Here is a 14,697-nt window from a genome sequence, read left to right as displayed (position 1 = left end):
TTTAAATCACACAAGCATTTCATCTTCATTAAAGGAAGTGTGGAAAATTCAGGATAGGAAAATAATTCTATCCCTAAACATGATTATTGTAAGCATTTTATATTTTCTTTTTTTTCCTATTTTTAAATTCCTATGTAGCTGAGAGCATCAATTTTATATTCTGCTGGTTTTCATTTAGCATTATCTCAAAATTCTTGAGAACTTTAATGACTATGTAATCCCCAACGATGGATATGGCACAATTTTTTTAAAAAAGATTATTTATTTATTTGACAGGGAGGGACAGAGAGCACAAGCAGGGGGAGCGGCCGGCAGACTGAGAGGGAGAAGCAGGCTCCCCACTGAGCAGGGAGCCCAATGCGGGGCTTGATCCCAAGACCCCGGGATCATGACTCGAGCTGAAGGCAGATGCTTAACCGACTGAGCCACCCAGGTGCCCCTATGCTGCAATTTATATAACCACTCAGCTAGTGTGGAACATTTAGGTTGTTTCTATTTTTTTCATGATTATTAATGATGCTGCAATGAATATCAGTATGCCTTAAATTTTTTTCTTTATTCAGAATTTTACTAAGATTGATGTCTGCAAGTGTTAAAGGATATGAACTATTTTCTCTAAATAGCATTTTTTAATTATTAAATAATCATGATCATCATGAACATTTGGGGGGAAAAGTTGACTTTCTTCTTTTTCCCCCAGGAGCTGCCTGCCATACTCTTTCCTGCCTCAGGGCCTTTGCTTGACTGTGTCCTCTGCTGGGCGTGCTCTTTTTGATTTTCCAATGGCTAGGTCCTTCTAGTCTTTCAGACTAAGCTGTCTCCACCTTAGAGGGGTCTTTTTTGATGGTTGATGCAGAGGAGACAGCAGTCTACTCTCTATCAAATTATCCTTCTTAAAATGTCTTATGATGTTCAACATCTGAATTTTTTCCTACTTGCCTATTTTTTTGGCTTCCCCCAAGGCAGCAGAAATCTAGTCTGTTTTGTTTAACATTAGAGCCTCAGCCCCTGGTGTAGTGCCTGGCACACAGTAGCACATAGTAGATGCTCCATGAATATTTGCAGGATGAGTGAGCTCGGGTTCCGCATCTGCAGACTATTTACTAGAGGGTCTTCTTCATCCCTTCCTTCTTGATGGGATCCAAAGGACTTACTGATGTCAAAGCAGTAAGTCATAACTCTCTATTCCCACCTCTACGAGCATGCTTTGGCTGCACAGAGGCTGACTCATTGTGGCTATTGGAGGAAAAATTCTGTATTTTCAGAATTTCACCTGCTGAAAAAGCAACACAGACTATGAAGAATTCTTCAAGGTATTAGACTGCTATGGGCATACTGACATACTTGGCACACGCGCCAAGATTAATTAAAAGTTAAGCTGCAATTTTTATGTAAGGTTGACTAGTTTCTTCCAACAGGGGTTGGAGTCGGTGGCGTCACTAATAAACAGGCTTCCTGGCTCTCGTACAGGCTGGTTCCTTTTCGTGCAACTGCTTTGGTCACATACATTGCCAAGTATTCAATGACTTTTGGTCGAGCCAACTAAATATATGTTCTGAATTCTGCTGTGCTTATCTGTACTGGACCTGGTCTGTTCAAAGATAAATACTAAATGAGGTAAAGACTCAATTTTAACTGCTTAATAAATGTTTAAGCAGTATATTGGTATAACATTTACTAAAAATGGCAAATATTGACTAAAGCTAAGGTAAATATTACTTAAATTGGCAATAGAACTGGGCAGTCATAAGAACTGAATAAAACAGATGGTAATTATAGAAAGATTAAGGAGTATATAAGAAATTTAATAAGCCTCCAAATTGAGAATTGAAGTCCAGTGATTTTTTTCAAATATCTTTTTTGAGGACTGTGTTTCATGCCTTTTTTTTTTTTTTTTTTTCCAGAAGGGGGACTTTGGGGAGGCTTTAGTGAAATGACGGATTTCCTCTCCAAACCCTCTGATAGCATTAGATATGTAATTCACTAATTCAGTACTTGCATGTTTATAAAATTAGATGACTTTTGGTATGCACATTTTTGGGGTCCTTTAACAAAAAACGTATTTCCTGTTCAAAGTACATAGGGGAGTTTTGTACTGGGACTATTTAAAGAAATCACTCAGTTGAAAAAAAAAAAAAGAAATCACTCAGTTGAACTACAAGTTGACAGTAAATTGAAAAGTCAAATTGACTATTGCTGTCATCAAAGATGAAGGCTTAGTTTGTCTTGAGCATTTAGATTGTCTTGAGGTTTCATGAATTATGCCCACACTTGGAAACACGATAAGCATCCAAAAGCACGTGTTTAATGAATAAATACTGTTTATAGGCACTGCTGTTGATCTCTGGCATGTGGATTCACCCAGATTTTAAGATTTTCCTTTTTATAAGTCATTGCTATACCAGCTCTTCTCTACCAAATCCCTTCATTTAAGTCATACACTGTCCATGCTTCTTCAGAGCCCCCAGGCACACTTGCTCTCCATCCTCTTGCTCATGCTGGGGCCTGCTCCCCGAATCCCCTCTGATCTGCTCACCTTAATCTTATCCATCTTTCAAGATGGTAGGTCAAACTTGAGATCGTATGGAACACTCCTCTGCCTATGGTGATCTCTACTATTTATCCTTACCTTTCTTGCTTTCCATCCCCTTGCTGGTCTCCCTGCATTGATCAGGAGAATCATGTACCATTGATGCCATTCCAACTTCCAATCACCCAGAAGCATCTACCAAAAGTGGCTGTATGAATTTTCTAGGCTGCTGGCTTAGGGGTGGTGGTGTAAATAGAAATGTATTATCTTGCAGTTCTAGAGGCTAGAAGCCTGAGATGAAGATGTTGCAGGGCTGGTTCCTTCTGAGAGCTGTGAAGAAGGATCTGTTTCAGGCCTCTCTGCTGGCTTTGGAGGGCTCACTGGTAATCTTTGGTGTTCCTTGGCTTGTGGATGCCCCAATCTCTGCTTTTATGCTCACCTTGTGTTCTCTCTGCGTGCATGTCTGTCACTGTGTCCGAATTTCTCCTTATTATATAGACATAGTCATATTAGAGTAGAGCCCACCCTAGTAACATCATTTTAACTTAATTACATCCATAAAGACCCTATTTCCAAATTAGGTCACATTCTAAGACACAGAGTTAGGATTTGAACATATCTTCTTTGGGGGGAAATAATTCAACCTAACAGTGGCCCATGTGAGAAATGGTTCCATTACAAATTTGTATCAGGGCATTTGCCCTCATGGTTTTTGGTTTGGGGTTCAAGGGTGAAAAACACTATAGATTTCTCTCTCTATGGCTTCTTAGTACTCATGGCCTGGTAACTGCCCAGACAGTGGTTTCATATTTCAGCTACTTTAGAAGATGAAAACTTACAGCCTTGCGATACCTTCCTGGAGGCCCCAAAGTGATTTTGTGTGTACTTAAATAAAATGAAGAAATTACCATTTTAATTTCATTTATAAAAATTAATCAGTATTAGTCGATAGGCCATAGAGTATAAAAGCTGAAAGTGTAGGTATGTCTGGGTGGCTCAGTTAGGTAAGCTGCTGACTCTTGATTTCAGCTCAGATTATGATCCCAGGGTCCTAGGATAGAGCCCAATGTTGGGCTCCACACTCAGCAGGGAGTCTGCTTCAGGATTCTCTCTCTCCTTCTCCCTCTATTCCCTGTCCCCCACTTTTTCATTTTCATTTTCTCTCTCTAAAATGAATAAGCAAATAAATAAATCTTTTTTTTTTTTTTTTTTTTTTTTTTTTTTAAAGGCGAAAACTGGATTCTGGAGCCAGAGAGCCAGGTTTCAAATCCTGGGTCTGCTCTTCCTAGGTGTGTAATTTCAAGCAAATTCCTTGATATTTCTGTGCCTCAGTATCCCCAGCTATGCAATGGAGTATTAATAGCTCTAACCTCATAAAATTCTCATGACAATTAAAAGGCTGAGTACACATAAAGCTCCTAGTAGAGTGTGTGGCACATAGATACACACTATCTATGTGAGTGCTCAAATAGATGGAGCTACTGGTATTGTCACTTCTAGGTGTCCCTTCCTGTGTTTAGTGCTGGGTTTACAAAGTTGAAGAGATAGTCCCTGGCCTTTGGAGCCTAAAGTATAAAGGAGAGGCTGCTGCTCCATTGTTACACAGTAGGAACTGAATATTCTAACTCTTCCATTACTGACATCTAGCTGGTTGGTTTTGTAGTTGCTCGTAGGTGAAGGCCTGGTGGGAAGAGCTAGGGTGCAAGGTCCCAGCTAAGGGCCTCAGTCAGGGCCCTATCCAGGTTCAGGAGCACCCTGGGAGCTGAGTCATCATCCCCTGCCTATTGCCAGCCTCCCCTTGCCTGTGGCAGGGCCTCAGCCAGCTGGTCCTCAAGCTGGTGCCAGAGAGGACTCATTTGGACAGCATCTGGCACTCACCCATTGCTGCCCAAGAGGATCGATGCCTAAAAGGATTCTGACTCCAATTTGAAAGTTAGCGTCCAGAAAGGTAGGGGCGTGGCAAGGGATGGGGATGGTCTCCCTACCCCAACAAGCAATTTTTGGACACTGTCTGGGTGTTCTACAACTTAACTTACTCTCCAGCATCTACCTGGAGATAGCATCAGATCTCACAGATGAAGGGCTCAGTCCTATAAGACTACTGCCCCGATCCCCACTTCATTTTTTTTTAAAGATTTATTTATTCATCACACACACACACACACACACACACACAGAGAGAGAGAGAGAGAGAGAAGCAGAGACATAGGCAGAGGGAGAAGCAGGCTCCCTGCAGGGAGCCCAATGTGGGACTCCATCCCAGGACTCCAGGATCAGGCCCTGGGCTGAAGGCGCTAAACTGCTGAGCCACTCGGGCTGTCCCTTCCCCCACTTCAGATGCCAAATGAGCCCAAGCTGCCGTCTGTGCCCCTGACTGAAAAGATCAGAGTTTCCTGTGCCCCTCCACCTTGGGTATGATTAATTTACTAGAGAGGCTCACAGAACTCAGAGAAACATTTTCTTTACTAGATTACCAGTTTATTACAAAGGTATACATCTCAGAAACATCCAGATCGAAGAGATGAACAGGGCAAGGTATGCAGGAAGGGGCACAGAGCTTCCCTGCCCTCTCCAGGTGTGCCACTGTCCCAGCACATCCATGTGCTCACCAACCCAGAAGCTCTCTGAACCCTATAATTTGGGTTTTTATGGAGGCTTCATCACATAGGCATGATTGATTAAACCATTGGGCTTTGGCAATTGATTCGACCTGCAGCCCTTCTCCCCTCCCTGGAAAGGAAAGGCGAATAGCTGGGGCAGAAAGTTCCAACCCTCTAACCACATGGTTGGTTCTTCTGGCAACCAGCCCCATCCTTACATGTGGTCCAAAAGTCACCTTATTCACATAACAAAAGACACTTTATGGCTCTGAACACTTAGGGAATTCCAAAGGTTTTTAGGGGCCCTGTGCCAAACAACAGGGGACAAAGACCAAATACATACTTCTTATTATAAATCACCATATTACAATGCCTGTCTGTGTCCAAGAGTTGGTTTAGGGTCTGAGTGATTACCCCAATTGACAGACCTCTTGGTGTCCTCTGGGTACGCAGAAGCTCCCCTAAAGCAGGGTAGGGACCTTGCATACTTAGTGGAGTTCTGTTAGGTGCAGTTGCTGATTTGGGGCAGTGGTTGGTGGCAGCTTTGCTAGGAAGAGGTAGCGCAGAGGCAGGGGTTTGGTCTAGAGGTGTCAACAGAGAGGGACTGAGCAAGACAGCCCAGGGCACCGGGACACAAGTTGGTATAGACCGAAAGTTTGTGTGCCTCCTGAAATTCATATGTGGGAACTCTAGTCTCGGTGTGATGGTGTTTGAAGATGGGCTTTGGGGAAGTAATTAGGCCGTGAGGGTAGAGCTCTCATGGTGGGATTAGTGTCCTTATGAGAACGTGCTCTCTCTTTGTCTTTTATGTGAACAAGCAGAGAGAAGGCAAATACCTATAATCCAGAAAGCAGGTTCTCACCAGACATACCAGATCTGCTGGCTCCTTGATCTTGGATGGCTACCCTCCAGAATTGTTGAGAAATCAATGGTTGGTGGTTAAGGTACTCAGTTGATGGTATTTCTGTTCCAACAGCCTGAACAGTGAGACAGAGGGCTTCTCAGAAGTTCTTGAGCTGAGCCCTAAAGAATGAGGAACCATTTGACAGGTAGATGGTGGGGAGAAGAGAGGCTCAACCTAGCAGAATGGAAAGCACTTCATTATGGGCAAAGATTGGAGAGAAGAATGGCCGGAGATGAGGCTAAGCAGGGACCATGGTTTTGGCCTGGTGGGTTTTACCAGGGATTTTGTGATTTGTCTGGTATTACTGGGTCTTACTGAAAAAGTTCGCAAGTGATGAAAACCTTTTATATTTTTGATAGGTCGTGCAGGTGTCTGGGTATTGGATGGATTGATGGGAGGAGAGCGAGGGAGAGGCTGAACAGAGAGCCAAAGTGGAGGTAAAGAAACCATTTAGGAGGTGTCTGTAACATTCAGACGTGAAATATTAAGAAGCTGAGCGAAAGTAGTGTCTCTGGGATTGGAGAAGAGGGGATCTATTTAAGAGACATTTAAGGTATAGCCCTGGCAGGTCTAAATGAATGATTAAATATAGAAGAAAAAAGAAGACTAAAATGACTCCAGATTTCTGGTTCGGACGACAGGGCATGTGGTGATGTGTACAGCCAGGACAAGGTCTATGGGGGAAAGGAACTGGTTTAGCGAACAGGGAGGGAAAGAAGAATAGACAAAGACAATGGATTCTCTAGTAGAGGTCTTACGGTGCCTGTTATAGACTCAGTTGCGTTTCCCTGAAATTCATATATTGAAGTCCTAACCTCCAGTACATCAGAATGGGCCCTTTTTTTGGGAAATAGTGTCTTTGCAGACGTAATCAAGTTAAGACGAGGTCATTAGGGAGGGCCTTAATCCAATATGCCTATGTCCCTATAAAAAAGGGTACTGTGGACACAGACACAGACATGCGCACAAGGAGAAATCACATAAAGATGAAGGCAGAGATTGGGGTGATGCATCCATAAGCCAGAGAGCTACTAGAAGCAGGGAGAGACACCTGGACCAGAGTCTCCCCTGGTACCTTCAGAGATTTGGAACATGGCTCTGTCAACACCTTGATTTTGGACTTCTGGTCTCCAGAATTGTGAGACAATAAATTTTATTGTTCTAAGTCACCCTGTTTTGGTACTTTGTTGCAGCAGCCCTGGAAAACTGGTAACAGCGACCAATGACTATCCAACTGGAGATGTCTGGGAGTCACTTGATGTATAGGAGTCAGTTGATGTGTGGGTCTGGAGTTCAGGAGATAGCATTAGGCCGGAGATTGAGTCATCCCTCCCTGCCAGTGTGGTGGACACATGACATTTATATGTGATCATTATCCTTTCTTTTTAGAAAGAATTTTCCACTTCTCCATGTGGCCTCATTGGGACCGACATCATGGGGCCATCTTCTCCAGCCTGGTCTATCTGTAGCAGGAAAAGAATGCGGCAAACACTCAAAGAGAAACCAAAGCAAGCAGATACAACAACAAGTGGTCAGAGATGAAATATCCTGATAGAGTTGAGCCCTGGATTCTAGTCCCTGGGGCCCAAATTCTTACAGATCTAGGAATTCTATGAGCTACCCTGGCTGTATCCTTTCTAGCTACTTGAGGCAATTCTTCATCTGCTTCTGAGAGTTATCATCTACCTTCAAAAAGAGTACAATTGTTCATCAAAATCAACTAATACAGCTTTCTAGAGGAGAGACCCCACAACTATGCTTTTATCTTTTACTTGACTCAAAAATTCTGCTTTGAGCTCAGAAAGCTGTGTTAGCTAACCATTACTGTATAATGAATCACTCCAAAATTTAGCAGTTTAAAACAATAAACATTTATTATTTCACAGTTTCTGAGGGTCAGAAAGCCAGAAACAGCTTAAAGTCTCTCTTGAGTTTGAGGTCAAGTTGTCAGGCAGGGCTGCAGTCTCTGAAGGTTCGACTGGGGCTGGAGGTTCAACTTCCAGGGTGGCCACTTGCATGACTATTGATTGATGGCTTTACATCCTCCCTTGTGGGCCTGAGGCACTGCTCAAGACATAGTTTTCTCCATAGCAAGTGATCCAAGAACTGAGGTCTTTTTATAACCTAATCTTGGAAGTGATATAACCAACCATTTGTGCCATATTCTAGTCACCTGAAGCACATCACTATGTATAGCCCACAGCCAAGAGAAGGGACATTACACTCCACACCTTTAGGGGAGAATTTATTTTTTATTTTTTTAAAGATTTTATTTATATATTCATGAGAGACACAGAGAGAGAGAGAGAGAAAGAGAGAGACAGAGAGAGAGGGAGAGACACAGGCAGAGGGAGAAACAGGCTCCATGCAGGGAGCCCAATACCGGACTGGATCCTGGGACTCCAGGATCACGTCCTGGGCCAAAGGCAGGTGCTAAACCCAGGGATCCCTAGGGGAGAATTATCAAAGAATTTGTGGCCATATCTTCAAAACTATTTCAGAAGCCTTGGGTGATTTCTTCCAGAACTTGTCAGGCAAGTGGATAGAGAGAAACCGTGTGGGCCACTGAGTGAGGTGAAGTAAAAAAAAACACTCTTTCTAGAAACTAGGCTATAAAGAAAGAGATATAACTTCATAATTGAAGGAGGAAGAATTTGCAAACCTCCTGTATTATCAGGAGGATAATACAGGGACTGTATTTTTACATATTTATATCCCCCAAATAGTACCCAGCTGGATTCAACATGGGTTAATAAGTTGGGATTTGAGAATGCACTTTCCCACAGAAATGCCTTCCCCAGGAAATGGGGCAACCACACAAAATTTAACCTATGCTCTATTTATGATGCTGCATGGTGCCAGTGTTATCATAGAATCTGCTCCCTCTGTGTAGGATCTGTCACCAGGTAGGACCTGCTGCCCATTCCTGCAAGGGTCTCCATGGTCACCACTATGGGGAATGCCAAACATGGAGCCCTTTGTAGGTAGACCCATTTTTTTTTTGGTGTAGACTGCAATGTTAATATAGGGTCTGCTAACATCTCTCCGTAAGAAAATGTCCTCTTGGCGATCCAATTTGCCGTCAACTGGAGCACTTCTCCATCTCTGAAGCTCTAAGTCATATTCCCCTGGGCTTGAGTCTTTGGTGGGCTATGCCTTCGCAATGAGGAAGAAGAATTAGAGCATAATGCGAGAAGAAGGAAAGGAAATAAGGGAAGTAGGGCTGATGTGAATCAAGAACTTTATGTACCTGTCACTTGGATTCTTACAATCCATCTGGAGAAGTGGGTCTTATTTTTACCATGTTTAAAAAACAAAGTAATGGTACACCTGGGTGACTCAGTCAGTTAAGCATCTGCCTCTTGATGTTGGCTCAGGTCTTAAGCCAAGATTCACCAGGGTCATGAATTCAAATCCCATGTTGGGCTCTACACAGGGCTGAGAGCCCACTTTTTATTTTATTTTATTTACTTTATTTTTATTTTTTTTTAAATTTATTTACGATAGTCACAGAGAGAGAGAGGCAGAGACATAGGCAGAGGGAGAAGCAGGCTCCATTCACCGGGAGCCCGATGTGGGATTCGATCCCGCGTCTCCAGGATCACGCCCTGGGCCAAAGGCAGGCGCCAAACCACTGCGCCACCCAGGAATCCCCCACTTTTTAAAAATAAATAAGTACATACAAAGAAACTGAGCCATGGCTGTAAAATATTGGCCACTTGTAAAGCTACATACCAAAATAATGATCAATTATGATGAAAGTATTACAGCTAGTGGTATGAGGAAGCCTGCTGACAGCAGCTCATTGTGCACATCATTTCCCAGCTCTGGATTTGGTGATGTCATATTGGTAGCTTGAAATCAGCCATAGTGGGAGTGTACATCACGGACATGGACAAATGTTACAGATTTTTTTTTCCCCCAATAGAGCCTGCTGCTAAACATTTACCAGCACACTACTGGCCAGTCCAAATGAGGGGTGAAATATTAATTCAATCTAACTGCTCATTGAAACAATGGTTGACGCCTCAGTTGGTAGAGAGGGGCAGTGGGCATGGTACGGAATTCCAACAGTCTAAATTAGGCAATGAGATCTAAGTCTCTCAGTGCAACCCCAAGGGGTGTAATTTCCTCTTTCACCTCTGTTTCCTGCCTACTTTCTGCATATGCAGGTCAAGTTGGGGTGTGAGATTTGTAATTTCCTTAGGGTGACACTGAGGAAGTGGACTGTTTGGGGAGAGGCAGGGGGCATCTTTTCTTTGGAGGAGCTAAAGGGGTCGCTTGCTTGGAGATTGAGAGCTGTCTTCCCTTGGGAAGATCTAAGCTGGATCTTTGTCCCAGGAAGAGGTTGTGAATAAGGAATTAACAAATTCTTTTTCCCATTTGGGGTCTAGACCTACAAAGTTTTTATACTCATTTCCCTTATAAAAAAGAGAAACTCCAGTCTCTCTTCTGCTGGATTCTGGCCCTTAAGAATTGTGTGGTTTTCTAGAGGGTGGAGAGGTAGGTGAGTATATGTCCAGAGCCCTCTGCCCTCACCAGCTTGTGTGATTGCTCTGGTCAAAGCTAAGAGCTCAGAGCACAAAGGGTTCCCCAGAACTGTGTTTAGTGGCTCTGAGGGGAGAGCAGCCTGGGGTGAGCTAGGAGGAAGCTGAGGGTTTCCATTACTAATAGTTTTCAGGGTTTTTGCTTAAGACTTTACTCTGCTTTTCAAAGACTTTTCTGTCTCTAGTGCAAGTTACTCAAGAGGCTCTTTTTGCATCACCGTAAACACCAGCCCCTTCACTCATAGCTTCCTTTGTTTTCTCTGGGAGTGTGCTTGCTGCTGCTTCTGACACATTTCTGAACCTTTCCGTTTTTTGTTTCCCTTTCATGTATTTCCTTGATTCTTTAGTCATGTCAAATACTGCAATAAGTGACTGTGAAGCCACCATCCTGAGCAAAAGCTAAGACCTTTCTAATAATTTCCATTTAACCATATGGTTTCCTCACTCCCATGTCATCCCCTGCCACCTCTCAACTCATGATCACCTTCATCCTGAATTCACCATTCTCCTGCTTTCTTCCTTACAGAGTTTTATTGCAGCAAATGGATTCCTAAGGATTATATATATTTTTTATTGTAGTTTGTCTTAAACTTTACGAGAAGAGAGGAATGTTTCATGTAAAATTTGGGCACTGGGCAGCCCGGGTGGCTCAGGGGTTTAGCGCCTGTCTTCAGCCCAGGATGTGATCCTGGAGTTCTGGGATCGAGTCCCACGTCGGGCTCCCTGCATGGAGCCTGCTTCTCCCTCCGCCTGTGTCTCTGCCTCTCTCTCTGTGTCTCTCATGAATAAATAGATAAAATCTAAATAAATAAATAAATAATAAAATTTGGGCACTTAGGTTTTCCAGTAACTATCTGCTGAATTGTTGAGATTCAACCAAATGTTTGGTTCATTCCTTTTGCTTGTTGTCTGAAGCTTTTGTACATTTTTAGTAACAATTAGTTTAAGTCTTAACAAAATTAATATGATTATCAAAAGGAATAGCATGTGTATTAGCAGATTAAACAATAATTTATATAATCTGTCAGTGGGAAGTAACAGGGCTGCACCTCCTCTGAATGCACACTGTACAGTCTTTTCAGATCCTGGATTTTCATTGTCTAGGCTTTACCCCCCCTCCCCTTAATCAAACCTTTTTATCGTGTTCTGCTTTCCAAACAAGAAGCCAAGCTTAATGGGGGTATTATGTAAAATGTAACGTATCAGGAATAGCTTGAAGGGCAGTATAAAAACATTGATTTTCATGATTTGTATAAAGTTTACATTTTAAAGACACCAAGTCATCTTTCAACTTTCCACTTGTTTATGCTTTGCAAAGTATTTAATCATCTTAGAGTAGGTAGGTGTTAGCATGTTCTCTCCTCTTAATCTATCTTAGACCCTTGCTCCAAGAAAGAAAAAGCTTTTCCTCTAAACTCTTAGGGTTCCTTCTTAGGTTTAGTTCTTAGTTCTGTGGATTAAACTGACACAATGAGCAAGAGATGAGACAAAATTTAATCATGCATTTGTATTAACGTACATACAGGGGTTCACAGAAAAATGTGACTCAAAGGGGTGGTTAAAATTTGAGGTTTCATAACATCTTAATGGGGAAGGGAAGGGGGGAGGACACTTCTAGGAGAATAAAGAACCTTCTGGAGACATGAATGAGCCCTCAGGCTCACATTGATATGAGAGCTTTGTGACAAGTCTGTTTAGGTGTGGTGTGGAGACTTCTCACCTCCCGTGGCCCTGGGCAGTGGATTCATGATAGCTGAATTTTTTTGAACTCTTTGAGGATGCTCTGCTTTTAGGCGGATAAGAGAGTTCGAGAACTCAACTGCCTTCTGTGCAAAATAATTTTTATTCCACAGTGGTGTATCCTGGACACTTACCCCACAACCTGTGGTAATAAATTGTGATCATAGATGGTTGGCAAAATTGTCACAGAAACTTCTAAATTAACTCTTTGCCATTTTTAAGGTGTGTGTTTGGTAAGGTATAGGGAACGTTCTTCATTTGTAATCCTAAATGGCATTTGACAGTCTTATGTAGATCAATGCTGAAGAAATTACTTCTGATATCTGTGGCCACAGTGGGCGGGATCTGTCTAGAAAGAACTTCTAGGGCCTCAAGGCTTTCTCCAGAAACCTGTCATCTTTACCCAGGAAACAGCCTGTGGCCTCCACACCCAAAGGAGTGAGCACCTCCCCAAGGAGGCCCATTGGTGACCCTGAGATGCTTGGTTAATGCTCAAAAGTGAAAAGTTGGCTTTCTTCCCTTGGAAGAGGCATTGCGGCGGGGGGGTGGGGGGTGGTGGGGGTGGTGGTGGCAAGAGATAAGAAGATTCTAGGAAGAAAAAAAAATGTAAGGGGAACAGGAGAGTATAAAAGTCTTCAGAGAAGAGGCAAACGAGAAAAGCATTTTCTGCCAACGTTGTGAGAAGCGAAAGAAATCAAAGCAAGCTTGCTTTAGGGCAGGACTAAAAACAACTGGGCAAAAAGAGACTTCATTTCTGAGATAGTGGGTTTCATAACAATGAGGGAAAACCCACGGGCCGTCCAGTGCTGGTCCAGGTTTGCCTAGAACAAGGTCTGCTGCAGGTGACCAGACAAGACACCTGGCCTTGTGGGGGGGATTTCAGAGCCACCTGGGAAGCTCCCTGACCCCCACCCCCACCCCACCCCATGCCTCCATTGTCTTCTGGGACCTTCTCCAAGCCCTGCAGGGGACTGCAGGGGACAGTGGGGGCAGAAACCCAGCCTGCCCAAAGGGCTGCTTCCTGAGAGACTAAGAGAGAGAGAGAGAGAGAGAGAGAGAGCAAGCTTCTGTGGTGGGAGGTGATGTGTATCCACGGGAGGTATCTTTTTTCTAGAAGCTCCCCAATTCTTGAAAGACAGTCTGTAAAGAAAGGGTCAGCCCACACTGTAAGGTGCCTCTTGGCAGATCAGAAGGCGGCCCCCCTGCAGGCAGCCTGGTGAGGAAGTGGCAGCCACAAGGCTGCAAGGCCGGGCCTGCTTGGACCGAGCAGCTGATGCTCATGGGGTGGCTTCTATCTGAAAGATGAGAAGACAGAGCCAGTGAGGAGAAGGTCTGACTGAGGCGACCTCAGAGCACCGCTGAGAATGGGCAGCCCAAGGCCTGGGAGGGAGCCGGCTGTGGGCAGATGGGCCCAGCGCCTCCCAAGCCCGTCTGAACTTCTTGTTCTCCTCATTTATTTCCCTTTTACTCTCTCTAATGTTCAGTCAGGCTTTGCCAAAGTCCCACCCCGTTTCAGTTTACCAGAGCAATGAGGAACGGGGGAGGAGGGGTAGGTCCCGGTGGAGGCAAGGGAACAGAGGACAAATCGGGCCTTGGTCACCCTCTCAGCTTTTTCTGCCTGTAGATGCTCCTGCAGCATTATTTCTGTCAGGGAAGACATAAGTCCAGCTCACTCCTCACACCGGGGAATGCCTCTCTCAGGGCTCCAGGGTGCTGGGCCACCTAGTACCTCCAACCCAGAATAAGCATTGAGCAGTGATTTCCCTCAGAGATGTTGGGGAAGAAAAACATTAAACAAGCAGATACATAATAGAGGACAAAATTCATATGAATTTTTAGATACTCAATGCAGATTTAAAAATACCTATCTAAAAAAAAAAGTAAAAATTAAAAAAAAATTAATTAGGAGCCCCGCCCTGGGCGGCTCAGTTGGTGAAGGCTTTGACTCAGGTCATGGTCCCAGGGTCCTGGGATCGAACCAGTTTATTTCTCCCTCTCCCTCTGTTTCTCTCTCTCACTTTCTCTCTCTCTCATAAATAATAATAAAAAAAAATCTAAAGAAAATTTAAATAATTTTTTTTTAGCCTCTGGAAAGCAGTCCCTAGAACTGCTCCCAGGTTTTCTTGTAATAGTAAGTCATTTATTCTCTTCTGCTTTTGGGGGTATTTCAGCAGAAAAGTTTGATAAATAGGCTTTAGCTTAGAACCATAGAAGTTGATGACACAGTGAGAATCACAGAGAAAGAAGTTCTCAGGCTCAGGTGGGTTGTCACGAAAAGGGCCTGGATTGTTGACAACAGCTGGCTGAGAACACAGACAAGAGCGAGTTTTGAATTTAAATGAGTAATTACAATGCTCTGAAGTATTTTAAGGACTT

At 43.5% G+C, this 14,697-nt stretch overlaps 1 long non-coding RNA gene across 1 annotated transcript; it reads left to right on the top strand.

Annotated features, from left to right (window-relative positions):
* Positions 1-3,757: 3,757 nt before the first annotated feature.
* Positions 3,758-7,917, top strand: LOC119874310. The gene is made up of 2 exons (XR_005367485.1): positions 3,758-3,819; positions 7,424-7,917. It is a non-coding gene; the product is annotated as an uncharacterized LOC119874310 (long non-coding RNA).
* Positions 7,918-14,697: the final 6,780 nt, after the last annotated feature.

The sequence above is a fragment of the Canis lupus genome, chromosome 12, assembly GCF_011100685.1.
Source record: "Canis lupus familiaris isolate Mischka breed German Shepherd chromosome 12, alternate assembly UU_Cfam_GSD_1.0, whole genome shotgun sequence".
NCBI lineage: Eukaryota > Metazoa > Chordata > Mammalia > Carnivora > Canidae > Canis > Canis lupus.
Note: the sequence above shows the minus strand (reverse complement) of the source record. Positions and strands in the feature narration are given on the sequence as shown.